The sequence below is a fragment of the Rhinolophus sinicus genome, linkage group LG10 (genome assembly GCF_036562045.2).
Source record: "Rhinolophus sinicus isolate RSC01 linkage group LG10, ASM3656204v1, whole genome shotgun sequence".
Classification (NCBI taxonomy): Eukaryota; Metazoa; Chordata; class Mammalia; order Chiroptera; family Rhinolophidae; genus Rhinolophus; species Rhinolophus sinicus.
The window spans coordinates 105,084,715-105,099,958 of record NC_133759.1 but is presented as its reverse complement, the minus strand read 5'-3'; the positions used below and the strand labels follow the sequence as shown (position 1 = coordinate 105,099,958).

Here is a 15,244-nt window from a genome sequence, read left to right as displayed (position 1 = left end):
GTGGGGTGATGCCCTGGGGGCCCCTCCCAGGTGCTCTGTGCAGCTACAAAGGCAGACTTCCAGCAGGGCCAGAAAAAGCCAGGCTCCCAATCCCCCACAGACTAAACCTAGCAACAGTCAGGGTTCCTATGGCAACCCAAGATTTATTTTTAGTCCTACTTTAACATTAACATGATGTGAGGGGATCTGAGACTTACATTACTCTCTTTTAAACAGCACCCCCCAAAAAAGGAAAGAAAGAGAAAAAAGAATATCTCTTTATAAAGAGGTATGAACCACGGGGATGGGGTGGGGGTACAAGGATGGCCCAGCAGCATTTTCAGGGATTCATCTTGGTGAAAGTAAATGGCTCACATTGTCTGCTGGGTCAGCCTAACCGGGTGGGAACAGCTGCAACCCTTCCCCTCCACAGCTTCATGGTCAGAGTTGGGGGCACAGGAACATAAAGCAGCCCGGTCATTCTGTGAAGGGCCTCTGAGCTTCCCGTTTGACAAGAGAGGGGAAAAAAGAAAAAGCACCATCAGGCAGGCTAAATAATCATGTGACCTGGGATGCCAGCCCTTTGGGGATTCCAGCCAGATCCTCGGGGACTCAGAAGGAAGGAAGGGCTGGGCGTCTGCCTCTATCCAGAGGACGCAGCGGTTGGACATCCCCCAGGAGAAAGCAGAGCTCAGGTGGGCAGAGAGCACAGGTAGGTTCAGATGGAGGCTGTGGAGAGGATACAGGACGTTGGCTGTGAAGATGTGGGTTCAAACCCTGCTCCATGCCCAGCCCCAGGCAGGCATCAGGACCAGGGAGGTGCAGAGTCCAGTCTTGCTTCGAGGGGCTCCCAGACAGGGCAGACTTAGTGTGGAAGGTGATGTCTGGGTCAAGAGGTGCACGGGGAGGAAGGGACACCCGACCTACTTCTAAAGGAAGAATTGGAGATGGACAGCTGTACAGCATAGGAAAGACCTTGCTAGATTTCCAGCTGAATAGTTTGGGCTCCTCTCTTGTAAAATTATCCTGAATTTGTTGTTTTTTTCTGTCCAGTGAGGGGTCCTTACTCCTCTGATCATGGTCAATACCCACCCCACCCCCATGGGCATAGGCCTGCCACTTAACATACTCTATCCCAAACCAGCGTGATTGGCCAATGAATGGGCACATGAGCCATGCATGACCAATCAGAGCCCTGCCTTGGGACTGAACTACAGTCACCAAGAGAAAGCAGCTCTCCCTCCCCAGGTGGCTGAACAGGGGCTTCTGAGAGCCTCAGTCTTGGCCTTCTGGAGATGGCACGACAGCAGGAGGAGAAAACAAGGCTAATGGGCAAGGAGAGGAGGAGACAGAATGTTCATTGGTCAGCACCCACATTGCTTCCTTCCGTTCTGGGTCCTTTGACATTAGCCTCTTCAGTTTTCCCTTAAGCTAATTTGAGTTGGCTTCTATCTCTGACAATTGAGCCAACCTCACCAATTCATCTGGTCACTATGATTTTGCTAACATAAGGGGATAAAAGCACCTTGTGGAGGGAGAAAGGAGCCATGGTTCTTGTGCCTGCTATGTATCAGGCACCATGCTGGGTGATTTTTTTTTTCAGAGTTCATAACCACCTGGGAAATTAAATATTAGTATTACCTGCAAGGAGCCTGGGGCTCAGAGAGGCAAAGTAACTTGCCCCAGGGTACACAGCCAGCAAATGCCACAACTGGACTGGCATCTAGATCTTTCTGGCTCCTTGCTGAGCTATACCATCTTGTCTTGCTAACCTTGGAGCAGTGGCTTCAGGGCTGGTTGTCTGGTTATATAGCCTGTGATCACCATGGACTACCCACATGGGAAATACTCGGGTGCTGATTAAAAACAGACTTCTGGGTTCTGGATCTCAGACTTCCTGGATCAGAAGCCAGTCTCTCTAGCCTCCCTTCTGACCCCCTACCAACCCCACACTCCCCAACCCCCTTCTACACCCCTGTAGCCTGTGTTCCAGTAATAGCTGTTCCCCAAACACACCAGAGCTCTCTGGTTGCCACACTTCTGCTCATGGTGTTTCTTCTGCCTGGAGTGGCCTCCGCTCTTTGTCCACCAACTCAGCTGATATTTTCACCTTTCTCACCTTCATTTTCCATGACTCCCAACATGCCCTGTCCCAATACCCACATGCCAGGCCCTTAACCCAGGCAGAATTCATGACTCCTTGCCCTGGTCAAGGTCATCGACGTTAAAGGGCCATATAGGGCTAAGACGGTGATTACATCTCCCATCCCCCTCCCTGTACAAACTCTTAGAACCTCAGCGTCCCCATGCTGCCCAGGCACTTAGCCATAGTGAAAGATGATCTGACACAGTCATTCACTTCTTTGCCTTTAAAGGAAATGCCCAGTAAACAGCCTTTCTGCTCTGAATAGAGCACAAATGATGGGATTTTAGGCGCTCAGAGGGAGATATCTTCAGGTCAGTGTGCCTCTGAGAAGTCTCCCCATCACTGTGTAAGATAAGAGCCCACCCTTGAATGGACACAGCTAGCCCACCCCCACCCCAAGAGGAGGGGGGAGGGGGCCTGGCCTCTTGGCTGGCTCCAGCTGTTTTGACAGGGTAGGTGGGATGGGGCCGGGGTGGGGGTAGGAGAGAAAGCAGATCCCTGAACCCGGGGGAGTGTTTCCAGCAGGGCTTGGGCTGTAGTACACCCGCCTCCAATAGTTCCCTGAGCAAGGAGCTTTTCAGCCAAAAATGGGGGGGACTTTTCCATCTGGACAATGTCAGATTCTTGTCTAATTCTGGCTCAACGTAAACGAGGAGTGGGAGTGGGGAGCACTAGGTGGTGAATCAGGAGCTGGGGGAGGGCTTGTCTCAACCCCATCCTCGAGCCCCGACCATGAGCAGCAGCGACTCCCCACGCTGAGCCTCAGGGCCCATCTGCACAGTGAGCCCGAGGACCAGATGCCCCCTCCCTCAGGAAGGTCCCTCCCAGCTCTGCCCATTAGACCACCCGTGGTGTGAAGAGGGTGACCTCATCGTGGGGAGGGGAATAGAGAAGGGGGTTGTTAATCAAACTCCTGGCCACTGGAACCAGGAAATCTGAGGCCTCAACAAAGACTGGAACATGGGGGGTTGATAGGCCTTCCCCCTCCCCCTGAAGAAAACTACCAACCAACAAGCAAGGATTTAAGGGGCCAGGTCGTCCTGTGTCCGAATTCCAGCTCCAACACCCAGTTGCTGTGCGACTTTGGGCCTCCTGGTCTGAGCCTCAGTATCCATTTCCTCCCCCGTGGTTGGCCCGTACCTCCCATGGTCAGGGCCACATTGTGACCATGTGGGCCCTGGGTACTTTTGTCTCATGTCCCCTTACTCTATATAAACTTCATCAAAATCATATTTTACAACTGCGTTGGTATACAGAGGAAAGTATCCAGAGTAGATTCTAGATGTATGTTTTATAAGAAATGAGAACGTTCTCACAGGTCCCTAATGGTCTGGTGGACGCTAGGTTCTGTACCTACCGGTGGGTGTCTAAGATGTCAGCCCTGGGTCTTGTGATGTTTCTAACAAGTGATTGTGAAACTTCACATCAGCTGTTGAATCAAGCTTAACACACATGAGAACCCTTTTCCTGAGTATTTCTGGGGAAGTTCTATTAGCACCGGCATTTTCCAACAGCAGGATGGGGCTTGGAGGCTGGGCATCTCTGGGAGTGGAGATGGCACTGGATGAGGCCAGGTGAGGCAGAGGCCTGCTGATTTTCAGCCAAGTTAGATATGGGAAGCCAAGTAGTTTGAGTTCCCGAGAATTGAGTGTCTGGCTCGGGTACATGTGGAGATGGGCCCAGGACCTGGGGCCCTGCATGTGTGGGGGTGACGCCGGCTCTGATTTATCAATAACCTTCCATGGGCCAGGTCTCTGCCACACCCAGTGCCTCCTATGTATGACCTCATTCAGTGAGAAGAAGATTGCTATTCCCGTTTCTATCTTGTCCATCACACCTCTGGGCCTTTGCACATGCCATTCCCTCTGCCAAGAATTCCCTCACTTTTCCCTTCCACCCCCTGATTTCAAGTTAAGGTCAAGTCCCACCTTCTCCAGGAAGCCTTCCCTGACTGATTTGGCTCTTTTGATCATCCTTTCCTTTGAACTCCCTGGACACCTGCTATCTGTGTACTCATTTAACCCAACAAGTGTTTTGCATGCATGCACCCTGAGTCAAGGTGACTCAGTCTTAGGCTGGCCTGGCAGGAACTCCCATCCTGCCCCGTTGGGGGAGACAGGCACCTATAGATTATGACAATGCAGAGAGTCAGGATTCAGTGGAGGGGTCCCCTGGTGCTTGGAGGCTGAGAGGAGAGTCCCCACGTCTCAGGGAGCTGACATGTGACCTGGGTATGGGGGGATAAATTGGCATTCATCTGACCTGGAGGAAAGGAAAGAGGACGGGATAACTGAGGCAAAGGCCCAGGAGAGGAAACGGCATGGCTCTTCGTGGAGGTCACACTGGCCTTGATTCTGTTCTTCAGACTCACTGAGCTCACCCCACCTCGACACCGTGGCACTTGCTGTTTCCCAGCCTGGAATGCCCTTCCTCCAGAACCCCCCATGGCTGGATTCTTCTCATTGCCCAGCTTGCATCCCCTCCTCAGAGAGGCCTTTCTTGACCACCCCCTATAGCACCTCTCTGCCCTACCTCACTCTCTGGTCATCCCTCAGCTTTTTTTTTCTTAGCACACATCATACTCTGAAATTATATTTATGTGTTTGTAGGTTTATAGTCTGTGTCTCCCTAAAATGTAAATTCCACAGGGGATGTGGCCTTGTCTATTCACTGCTAGGTGTGTGCTGCCTGAGCACATAGTTGGTGCTCAATAAATGTTTGTTAAAGATGGGATGGAGGGAAGGTGACAGGTAGGAAAGGAAGGGAGGGACAGAGGGACAGAGGGAATGGGACTAAAGGTGGTATATCAGATCCAGAAGGAAACCTGACGTTCACTCAAACTGGGTAATTTGAGGATGTTTTCAAAGGTATGGGCAGGGTATAGGGAATCAACATGGCCCAGTGCTGGTCACTGGGGAAGCCCGTTAGGCTGACGGGGTAAGGAAACAGAGTTACTGAGGAAGAGTTGTAGGGAGGCAGCTGGTGAAGTAGTGCCCTGACCCCTGCCAGGCTCCTGTGGACTGGACCTAGCCAGAAGCCATCATGGAGGGAGCTGCTGCGAGAGTCTGTGCATGTGGGTCTCCTGGGGCCAGCTCAGGGAGCAGAGGGTGGAGGAAGAATCCACAGTGGCCAAGGGCACGTGGAGGGCAAGGAGGCCGAGCCATAGATAGCACAGGGCCCCCCTCCACAGGCCCAGTCCCTACTGTTCAGCCAAAACCCAGCTGGGCTCCACTGGGGTCAGGAACCCCACCCTCCCTGCCCATCAAGCCTTGGATCCTTGGGAGGAAATGGTGCTTTCGCCAGGTCCTATCTACTTCCAGCATTGTTAAGATGTCACTAAGTGTCATCTGAAAATAGAAACGCTGCCTGGACTACCATGGAAACCCTTTTGCTTCCCCAATACTGTGCAGGCAGCCCGCCTGCCTGCGGATGGAAGCTGCGTCACCCAAATGCCCATTCAGCCACCAAGAGAGAGCCGGTGTTTCCTGAGAGTGCCCGTGTGCCAGGCATGCGGTTAAGCTCATTACAGAGGTGATCACAGCATCTTATTCTTGCACCAACTCTTGGGGACGGCCTGTCTTTCTTCCCATTTTATAGATGGGAAGCTGAGGGTTGGGTGGTTATAACTTGCTCAGGATCCCAGGCTAGTGATAGGGCTAGTCTCTGAATCTGAGCCAGAAGCAGATTTCATGATTTCTCAAAGGAGGGAATAACCAGGAAACCAATGAACTTAATTAAGAGCAGTTACTTTTTACCTTCTTCGTTCATCTATCCAATCAAATAATCAACTATAAGAAGAGCCGTCATTTCTTGAGTGGCTATCGTGTACTAGTTCTGTGCGGAGCCTTCTCACACATTCAGTGAATCTTTATAGCTTTGGAAAGTAGGTACAATACATATCTCATTTTATCAGTCAAGAAACTGAGGTTCAGAGAGGTGAAGCAATTGCCCAAAGCCACACAGCGATGAAGAGGTAGGATCAGGACTCGAAGGCCAGAGCTCTTCATGCTTACCAACTGGGCCCTGTGCCAAACAGATTTGATTAACGTCTAGGCCCTGCCTTTGAAGTGCTCCTGAGGAGAATTTGGTGGCCTTTTCCTTGGAAAGCTGTTTCAGAAAACTCAGGTGTGGTCACCATTTTCTATATACTTCTGAAGATGCACAGCCAGATGTTTACAAAGAGGTAGAGGGTCCCGGCCCAGCTCTGCTGGCCTGCTCATCACCCTGAGTGTATGTGATGGGCAGCTCATGTGACTTCTCTGAGGGCTTGTCCTTCCACTTAATGGGGACCAGGGTGCCTCTGGGTAACGGAGCTGCAGAGAGGTGCCCAGACTTGCTGAGGGCTGCTGGGAACAGCATATGATAGAGGCCAGCATGATTCCTTCCCTCCTTTGATGTTAGGGGCTGACCTGTGTCCCTCCAAAATTCATATGTTGGGATCTTAACCTCCATCACCCCAAAGTGTGACATTTGGAGAAAGGGTCTTTGCAGATGATCCAGTTAAGATGGGGTTACTAGGCTGAGCCCTAATCCAATATGACTGGTGTCCTTATAAAAAGGAGAGATTTAGACAGACACACACACACGCACGCACGCACACACACACACACACACACACACACGGAGAACACCGTGTAATGATGAAGGCAGAGACTGAGTGGTACTCTACAAGCCTAGGAACACCAAAGACGGTCAGCAAACCACCAGAAGCTAGGAGAGACGCCTGGAACAGATTCTCCCTCATAGCCCTCAGAAGGAACCAACCCTGGTGACACCTTGGTCCCAGACTTTCAGCTTCCAGTGATGTGACACAATACATTTCTGTTGTTGAAACCACTCAGTTTGTGGTACTTCATTACAGAAGCCCCAGCAAACTACTCCACCGGCCTTCTCTGTAAGGGACAGGCCTTGTTTGCCAGCAGTCTGGGTTTTCCCACCCCTAGGGAGAGGTGCTATGACTTCAGTCCAGCTTTATTGCTATTATTATTATTATTATTATTATTATTATTATATTTATGATTATTACCTACCCAGGTGGCAAAGACAGATGGAGAAGGACAAGATCACGAACCTGGGTTCGAATCCCAACTCTGTGTGACTCTGGACAAGTGTCCTCATCTGTACAGTGGGGATCAAAATCCTCACCTCAAACGGTGAGGAAGAATTAGATGAGGGAACATGTATGAAGCTGCCTGATAGCTGGTTGGAATTAAAAGACAAACAGTGTCTCTCGCTGCCAAGCAGCTGCCCAACTTCCGTGGAACACATCACATGAGACGACACAGTGCAAAGCCCTGGCACGTAGCGGGTACTGTCCATGTTGGAACCTGAACAGACAAGCCACGTGTTTGTTTAAGATGTGTGTTGGTGTTGCACGTGCGTGCCTGTATCTGAGTGACGCCATCCTTGGGCCCAGCTCATCTTGGTTCACATACCCTTGCGGCAAATGACACTTTTGCTCAGGTGATAGATTCGAAAAGGAATCCAGCTTATCTCTCTGGGGTGATGTGGCCCCTCCCAGGCCCTGGCCCTGCCAGCAGCAGCCCCAAAACAAACTTCAAAGAACTACCTGCCAGCCAACCTTGGATACATAAGTCAGTCGGCCACAAGCAGCTGAGCTGCCCGTCCACTCTGCTGTTGGTGAGAGAAAATAAATGATTGCTGCTTTAAGCTATTAAGTCTTGAGTTGTTTGTTATACAGCATTATTGCAGCAAGAGATAACTGATACAACTCAGTGGTTCCCTTCCTGGGGATCTGCCTTCAGAAACACACATAGCAACAAAAGAGGAAAGGACGAAAATGTTCACTACACCATTGTTTGGTTGTCTGTAAGAGCAAAACACCACAAGGAGACTTAAATACACTGCAATAAGGGAATTAATTCATAAGCTATGACTTGTCCTTACAATGGAATTCTAAGCAACTAAAAAGAACAGGGCAGATGCACGTGTAGTGATGTCGCAAGGTCTCTGAGACAGTTTTATGACGGGAAAAAGCAAGAAGAATGACTTGCAGAGTAGTATATCATATGTAAGAACACATATAAAAATGAATACTGGATATTTTCTATGAGGACATATCTGCAAATATACAGAAAGACCTCTGAGGGGAGACAAGGGGATTTGGAAGGGACCCTTTGTGCAGTCAAGGGAGTCTCAAGTCTTACACAAAATGTTTTGATATTCTTATCATGTGAGTTTATTTATGTATTTTACTTATGTAATGAACAAGTCAAATTTAAAAAGTTAGGTGAGTAGGTAAGGGATTGTGGCACATGGTCCTCTAATCCCGTCCAAAATTTCCAAGATCTCCTCTTGAGAAACTCAAGGGCCTGGTTCAGGACTCCCCATATTTTATTTTCAAAACCCCATGAACGATGTAAGCCTGTGAATAGATGCTTCACGTTATTAATCACCACCAGAAATACAAATTGGGACCATGGTAAGATACCACAACCTACTACCCAAATGGCTAAAATTTAAAAGATTGCCAATATCAAGTGTTGGTGAGGAAATGGAACAACTGGAATGGTTAGACATAGCTGATGGGAATGTAAAATGGTGCAGCCACTTGGAGAAAAGGTCTGGAAGTTTCTTTATAGAACTAAATATACACTTAACCGTAGGACCCAGCATCTCCACTTTCTGGTATTTGCTTGAGAGAAATGGGAACATACGCTCACCTGACTTGTACTTGAACATTCATAGCAGCTTTATTCGTGAGCCCCAAACTAGAAGTAACCTAAAGTGTTTAACAATAAGTGAATTGATAAATAAATTGTGTCATATTCATATAATGGAATACAACTCAGCAATAAGACAGAATGGATCACTGACCCACGTAACAAGGTAAGTGAATCTCAGAAACATCACATTGTGTGAAAGGAGCCTCATGCGAAAGAGTCCGTATGGAGGACTCCATTTATGTGAATTTCTAGCAAAGGTGAAACTAGCATATAGTGACAGAGGGGGAGAGTGATTCCTTGTGGCAGAGGTGCAGGCATTGACAGATAAGGGCAAGAGACAATTGTATCCAGAGAAGGAAATGTTCTATATCCTTGTGGCTTTATGAGTTTACAGGGTTTTACACAAACTAATTGAACTGCACTCTTAAAACTTGCACATTTTATTGTATGTAGATTATTGCCCAATAAAGCTGAGAGTCCATGAAAGACTTAACCCATCGCTGCTGCCTCCTTAACAGGGAAAAAAACAGCAACCAGCACTTTCCTCCCTCCTTTCTCAGGCTCCTGGGCCAGTCTCCCAAGACAATGAGTAATTAGCCGCGCAGGAGTCTTCAATATAGAGCCAAAAACAACAGCAGTGTCACATCAAATGCCAAGACGTCTCCGGCTAAGAGCTGAGCTCAGCCACCACCACCCCCTACACAACCACAGCCACCCGCAGAAGGAAAACAGCCGTGGGGCGGAGCACAGTCAGGCCTCCCTTTCCCAGCCTGGCTCGGCCATCTGGGGTCTGCTGCCACAGAAGGAGTCTAGGAGGTTAGCAGCCTCATGGAGGCTCACACTGGTAACAGGCCCTTCCTGTGCACTAGGCACAGAGCTAGGCCCTTTCCACATCCCGTTTCATGTGCTCACGTCACAGATGAGGAAACTGAGGCTCTGAGAAATGCATGGAACATGGGGTAGGATCTTCAGCTGCCTGGCTCCTTCCCACCCACCCAAGCCCCTGGGGCTTAGAGTCCTCCTGTATAGAAGGCCCCTGCCACCGAGCCCACCTCATCCCAACACTCTAAGCTCCCTCTCCTCACCCAACCCCACCCCTATCCTCTGACGTCCCCACCTTTCCCGGTAGAGAAGGGTGGCCAGGCTCCAAGTCCTCACAGGCTGGCCTGCCATCCTCCTGAAGCAGTGTAGTTCTCTCACGCAAATATCCCTCCTGAGGGAAGCCCTTGAGGAAGAAGGAGGGGATGTGGGGGACAGTGTTGGGGGGAGGGTGTCTGAGGGCCCTGGCGTCACGTCCTGCCTCTCTCCGAGGCTGGGGGTGTGAAGTCTGGACTTGAGCCTCGAAGGGCCTGAGGCTGTGGTCTGAGAGACTGGCGTTTCCTGCATGAGGTGGGGGCTACTGGGCTGTAGCTTCCAGAGAGAGGCTTCTAGACTCAGCCCCTGCACACCTTGCTTACATCTCGTCCACGCAATCTCATGTTCTAGCTGCTTAGCAGAGCCTTTGGGGCCCTGTACATTCTGAGCCAAACTTCCCAACAACTGAGACAAGAACTAGCCCTCGAGAAGGCCCTACGTGACCTGTAGCTGTGACAGGTACTAACTATCTGGCGCCAGAAGACCTGGTGGTTATCCACCAGATGTGGGAACTCTGAACAGAGTCTCCCGTGGGTCGTTGGGCAACTGGCTCAACCTCCCTGATCTCTAGAAATGGGCACAATAATAGGACCTAGAATGGTTGAGAGAATTCAAGAGGATCACAAGTGCCTTTCTGGGCCTATACTGGTCCTTTTCTGCCTAGAATAACTTTCCACCTGTTAAGTGCCTCTTCACCCCAACAAGGCTCCATCAAGCGTTTTCTTTCTGGGAAGCTGCCTGACCCCAGGCCACAGGATCATACCCCGCTTTTTCCCCATGACCCTCCTAGAACAGTCTGAGGTCAACGCATGTGGTGAATAGGACACTCCCCTACCTTGTTGTGTCGCTCTGAGGTTTAAATGTGTCAGTGCTAACTGGGTACTTAGGACAGCTCTGGCACCTCACATGTATTCAGGGAAACATGAGGTCTCCTTGTCATGACTTTAATAAGTTGTCAGTACTCCCCACTGGCCTGAAAACTGCACCAAGGCAGGAGGGCGCGCCTATCCCGTCTGCATCCCCGTGCATAGCCTGGCACACAGTGGGTATCCTTACTTGGAGGAAGAGGGGCGTGCCTTTGGGACAGAGATCACGGCGCTCCACAGTCCTTGGAAGGGGGGGCCGTGATTTAGCCGGTGTCAGCTTTGTGTGTCAACTTAACCCTGGCTTGGCTTAGGCCTGTCAAACTCTGGGCGATGAGAAGAACAGAGCATGATCCTGAAAATACGCCCCAATCCCAGATCATTCCTATTTCTAGGACACACACGGGACAGGCTGAGATAAATACTGGTGGTTTAGCACAGGAAGGTTCGTCTCGGCTGGGGGAGAGGGAGCTTGCATGCGTATGCAGCCAGCTGATTTATGGTGACCTGAGCCAAGCACCAACAGAGTGAGGCCATTTATCTACTTGGTTGGAGGAGAGGTCAAGAGAGAGAAGTCAGAGATTAAGCTAAACATATGACTTGAGTGGAGACAGGAGCTCAATGCCTTAGTTCACTCCTGGGGTGTCTTCATCTCACTTGCTTTCAGGGAATACTGTTATGAACCCCAGCGTGACTATAAGGCTGGGGAAGCCCGGACTCCCTCTTAGGGAGACGGCCCTGGCCTAGGGTGGCAGTGATGGCTGAGGACATTCTCAGCATCTGGGGTTACCCAAGGGAAGCACAGCCAGTAGCAGGGAGGCTGAGGGGCTGGGAAGAAGAACCCATAATGGAGGAAGACCTACTGTCAAAATGGAACCACTCTCCAATGCTTGTCACCTCTTCCGCCTTGTTCCAGTGACCGTCAGAGCTCACCTGAATATAACGTTCCGACTGGTCTCCCTGTCTCCACCCCACCTTCCCCAGAATAAAATCCAAAGTGCAGTAAAATGCCACCAAAACCTGCCTCATGGTAACTCCATTGGTCATTGGCCCCCTTCCTCAGCTCAGCCTCTTAAAACACCATTGACATTCAATAACAAAATCTAGTATTTTATACAACTTGGATTCCACTCACAGCGTGACGGCATGGTTTAACTGTAACCCTTCCCCGCCCTCTAATTACCCCCTCTCCCCCTTTACTTCTCTGGCCTATTCTTTCCCCTCACTCACTGTGCTCCAGCCACCCTGGCTTCCTGGGTTTTTTTCTAACATTCCAAACATACTTGCAACTCAGGGCCTCTGCATTTGCAGTTCCCTCTGCTGGGGATGCTCTTCCAGATAGATAGGCTTGCTTTCTCCTCCCCGTCAAGTCTCTGCTCAAATAAATTTTCAATGTGGACTTCCTGAAGTATCCTAGTTAGACGACTGCCCCCACCAACCACCCCCCTCACACTCAGTTCCTTCCTCTGCTTTACTTGACTCCATAGTACTTAATACCAGCTGATGTAGCTATGTATTTATTCACTGATTGTCAGACCTGTTTGGGATTCACTGCTATATCCCTCCCTAGTGTGTGATCCAAGATGTGACACACTGCAGGCACTCCATAAATATCTATTCAGTGAGTGACTAATGATAGCTAATATTTCATGACTGCTTAATAAGCATTGTATATCTCATTTTATTTAACACCTTGTTAATACTCTGATGTAGACACTGTCTTTAGGTTCAGAGAGGTGCAGTGGCTTGCCCATGGTCAGGATTCAAACCCACCAGCTGCCAGAGCCTGTGCTCTCAGCCACCACCCAAGAGCAGATATGGCCGTGGATTTGTTTTGAGACGGACTAATCACGCCCTAGCCCAGGGTGTACTGGGACAAAGGGACCCTGATCTGAAAAAAAAAATACAAAAAGCAAAGTATAGAAATACGTTTTTCTTCCACTGAATAACTTGGGTGATTAAAGGGGAAACTAAATATCAAAAGCAAATTCCAACTAAAATGAAATCATTACTGTTTACCGAGAACTGCTGTGTGCCGGTCACCGGTGAAGAGCTTCACATACTTGACCTTGGTTATCTTCCCAATAACCCCAAGTGGCACATACTGTTATGATTACCATTTTACAGTCAAGGAAAGCACAGCTCAGAGAGGTGAAGTAATTTACGTGAAGTCGCGAAGTTATTGAGCGGCATGTCTCTCTCATTCCCAAACCTGGGTCATCTCTTTAACCTGCTGCTTCTAATACCTCTTTCTATCAGACGTGAAGTCAGAAGCTCCGAAACTACTGTGCACTTGGCAAGGGGAGAGTCAAAGTCAGGCTTATCTTTTCATTCTCAGCACAATGCCTGGCATGAGGGGTGCTCAGTAAGGATCTGCCAGCTGGCTAAACGAACGAATGAATGAATGAAGTGAAAGGGAGAGTGGTTTCCAGCTGGATAGCTTGATCTCAGCCCAGGCTAACATCTCTGTTCTTCCAGAGCCCGTGTGGCGTTACTTAAATGTTCAGATTCCTGGACCCCTTGGCAGCCCCTGAATCAGAAGAGCCGATGCCCAGAACACTGCATTTTAAACACATCCGGGGGATTCTGATGTCCCCCAAAGCTTTGAGAGCCACAGCTCCAAGGTCAGCTCAAACATCTCACGTGGAGCCCCTGGACTCTCCCGATGAGCATGTGCCCGCTGCATAAACAGAGGCCAGCTGGAGGCGGTCCAGGGAAAAGGGAGAGAGACTACCAAGGGTGAGGAAGATGACTTATTAGGAAAGATGGAAGGAGCTGACGGGCAGTGTTTGTGAGGGAAAGCAGGAGCCACACATAAATCCTGGGGGACGGCTGGCAGCCCGGGCGGAGAGGGATCACGTATCCTGGGGTGCAGGCATTACAGGCCTAATGGGGGCAAGGATTACATGCAGGAAACTCGAACTCTGTGCCAGGGAAGACATTTATAACGGACGGCTTAAACTGCTAGCCCATTATGATTTTGCAGCAAGATTCATCCGCTCTGGGCCTGGGAGGCCCTTGGAGAACATCTCATCCGTTCGTACTTGAGCCTTTTAAAACCTTTTGTTAAAGCACTGGATTCCTTTGTTCAAAGGAAATCATAAGCATAATCCCAGTATATTAGACAAATGAAAATAAAGATGCTCAGTGCAGCCCATGCTGGGGCGGGCTGGGGGGAGCGGGCATCTCCATAGACCCCAGGGCTCCATGGAGTTCTATGTGTTAAAGTATGAAGACCACGGAGCTGAGCTACGTCCGCATTTTGCACCAGGAGAGACTGAGACTCTGAATAAAGGACTGGCCCATGGACACACAATAAGTTGAGTCCAGGCTGCTGGAGATGCAGAGTGGAGCAGACAAGTGTCCCATCCTAGAGGTACGCCCAGGCAAATGGCAGAGGCAACCATAATGGCAACAATAAAAATCACTCATACGCATTGAGTGTTTCTCTGGGCAGGGCCCTGCTTTCAGTCCTTGACTTGCATGACCTCGTTTCATCCTCACCACAGCGCTGCGATGGGCTATTATGACTCACCTTTTATAGATGAGGAAACAAGGCACAGAGAGGTTGAACACTGTAACCAAGATCACACAGCTAATAAGAAGTGCAGACGGGATTGAAAGCAAGGCTATGGACCTCTAGAACACGTTTTTTCACCACACCATCAGTATGTTGCTCCCAAGAGCACAGAGATCTCAGCTAAGTAAGAGCTGCTCTCGCCTCCTTCACAATATTCTGATATAGTACATCCATGACCTCCAAACTGCGTTGACATGCACCCCATCCAAAAATTTTTTCAGCACACCTCTAATATCTGTACACTTTTTAATTTAAAAATGATTACTGCCTACTCCTGTGTTAACCTATTAGATAGTTTCAAAACATACTCACATATAATTTAAATAAATTAAATACAACATGAAAAATAAATCGGGATTTTGTTGCGTTCCTCTTGCACCCTAAGGAATCGCTTTGCACATGCCCTGGGCTGCCTGCGGTCACAGTCAAGCCTCCTGGTCTACATAACCCCTTGACTTGGGCACTCATCTGAAGCCACCTGCTACCTTGCCTGGTAACTACCATGCTTCCTTGGGATCCAGGCTGCAACCTCGCTTCTTCCGAGAAGCCTTCTCTGTTCCAGGGCGCCCCTCACGTCTCCCTTGCAGCACTGGGCTCACTTGTAATCATTTAGTGAAATATTTTCATCAATTGTCATGTTAGTTTCCCTGTCCAGACCATGCGTGCTCTCCATGAGGACAAAGTGGAGGTCTGGTTACAATGACCCCAGCACCCATTGCTCAGTAGCTAAGACCATTTGTTGACCGATTAAGTGACTAGCATTAGACTGGCAGCTCGTGGGCCCTCATAGTCCCAGCCCAGCAGTTTCCACACTGAAAGACTCATCAGAATTACCTGAGAGCTCCGTAAAACCGGG

The 15,244-nt window shown here is 49.6% G+C and overlaps 1 long non-coding RNA gene across 1 annotated transcript; it reads left to right on the top strand.

Moving 5' to 3' along the window:
• The first annotated feature begins 348 nt into the window (after positions 1-348).
• On the top strand, positions 349-7,803 carry LOC141567310 (uncharacterized). The gene is made up of 2 exons (XR_012489878.1): positions 349-691; positions 7,160-7,803. It is a non-coding gene; the product is annotated as an uncharacterized LOC141567310 (long non-coding RNA).
• The last annotated feature ends 7,441 nt before the right edge of the window (positions 7,804-15,244 follow it).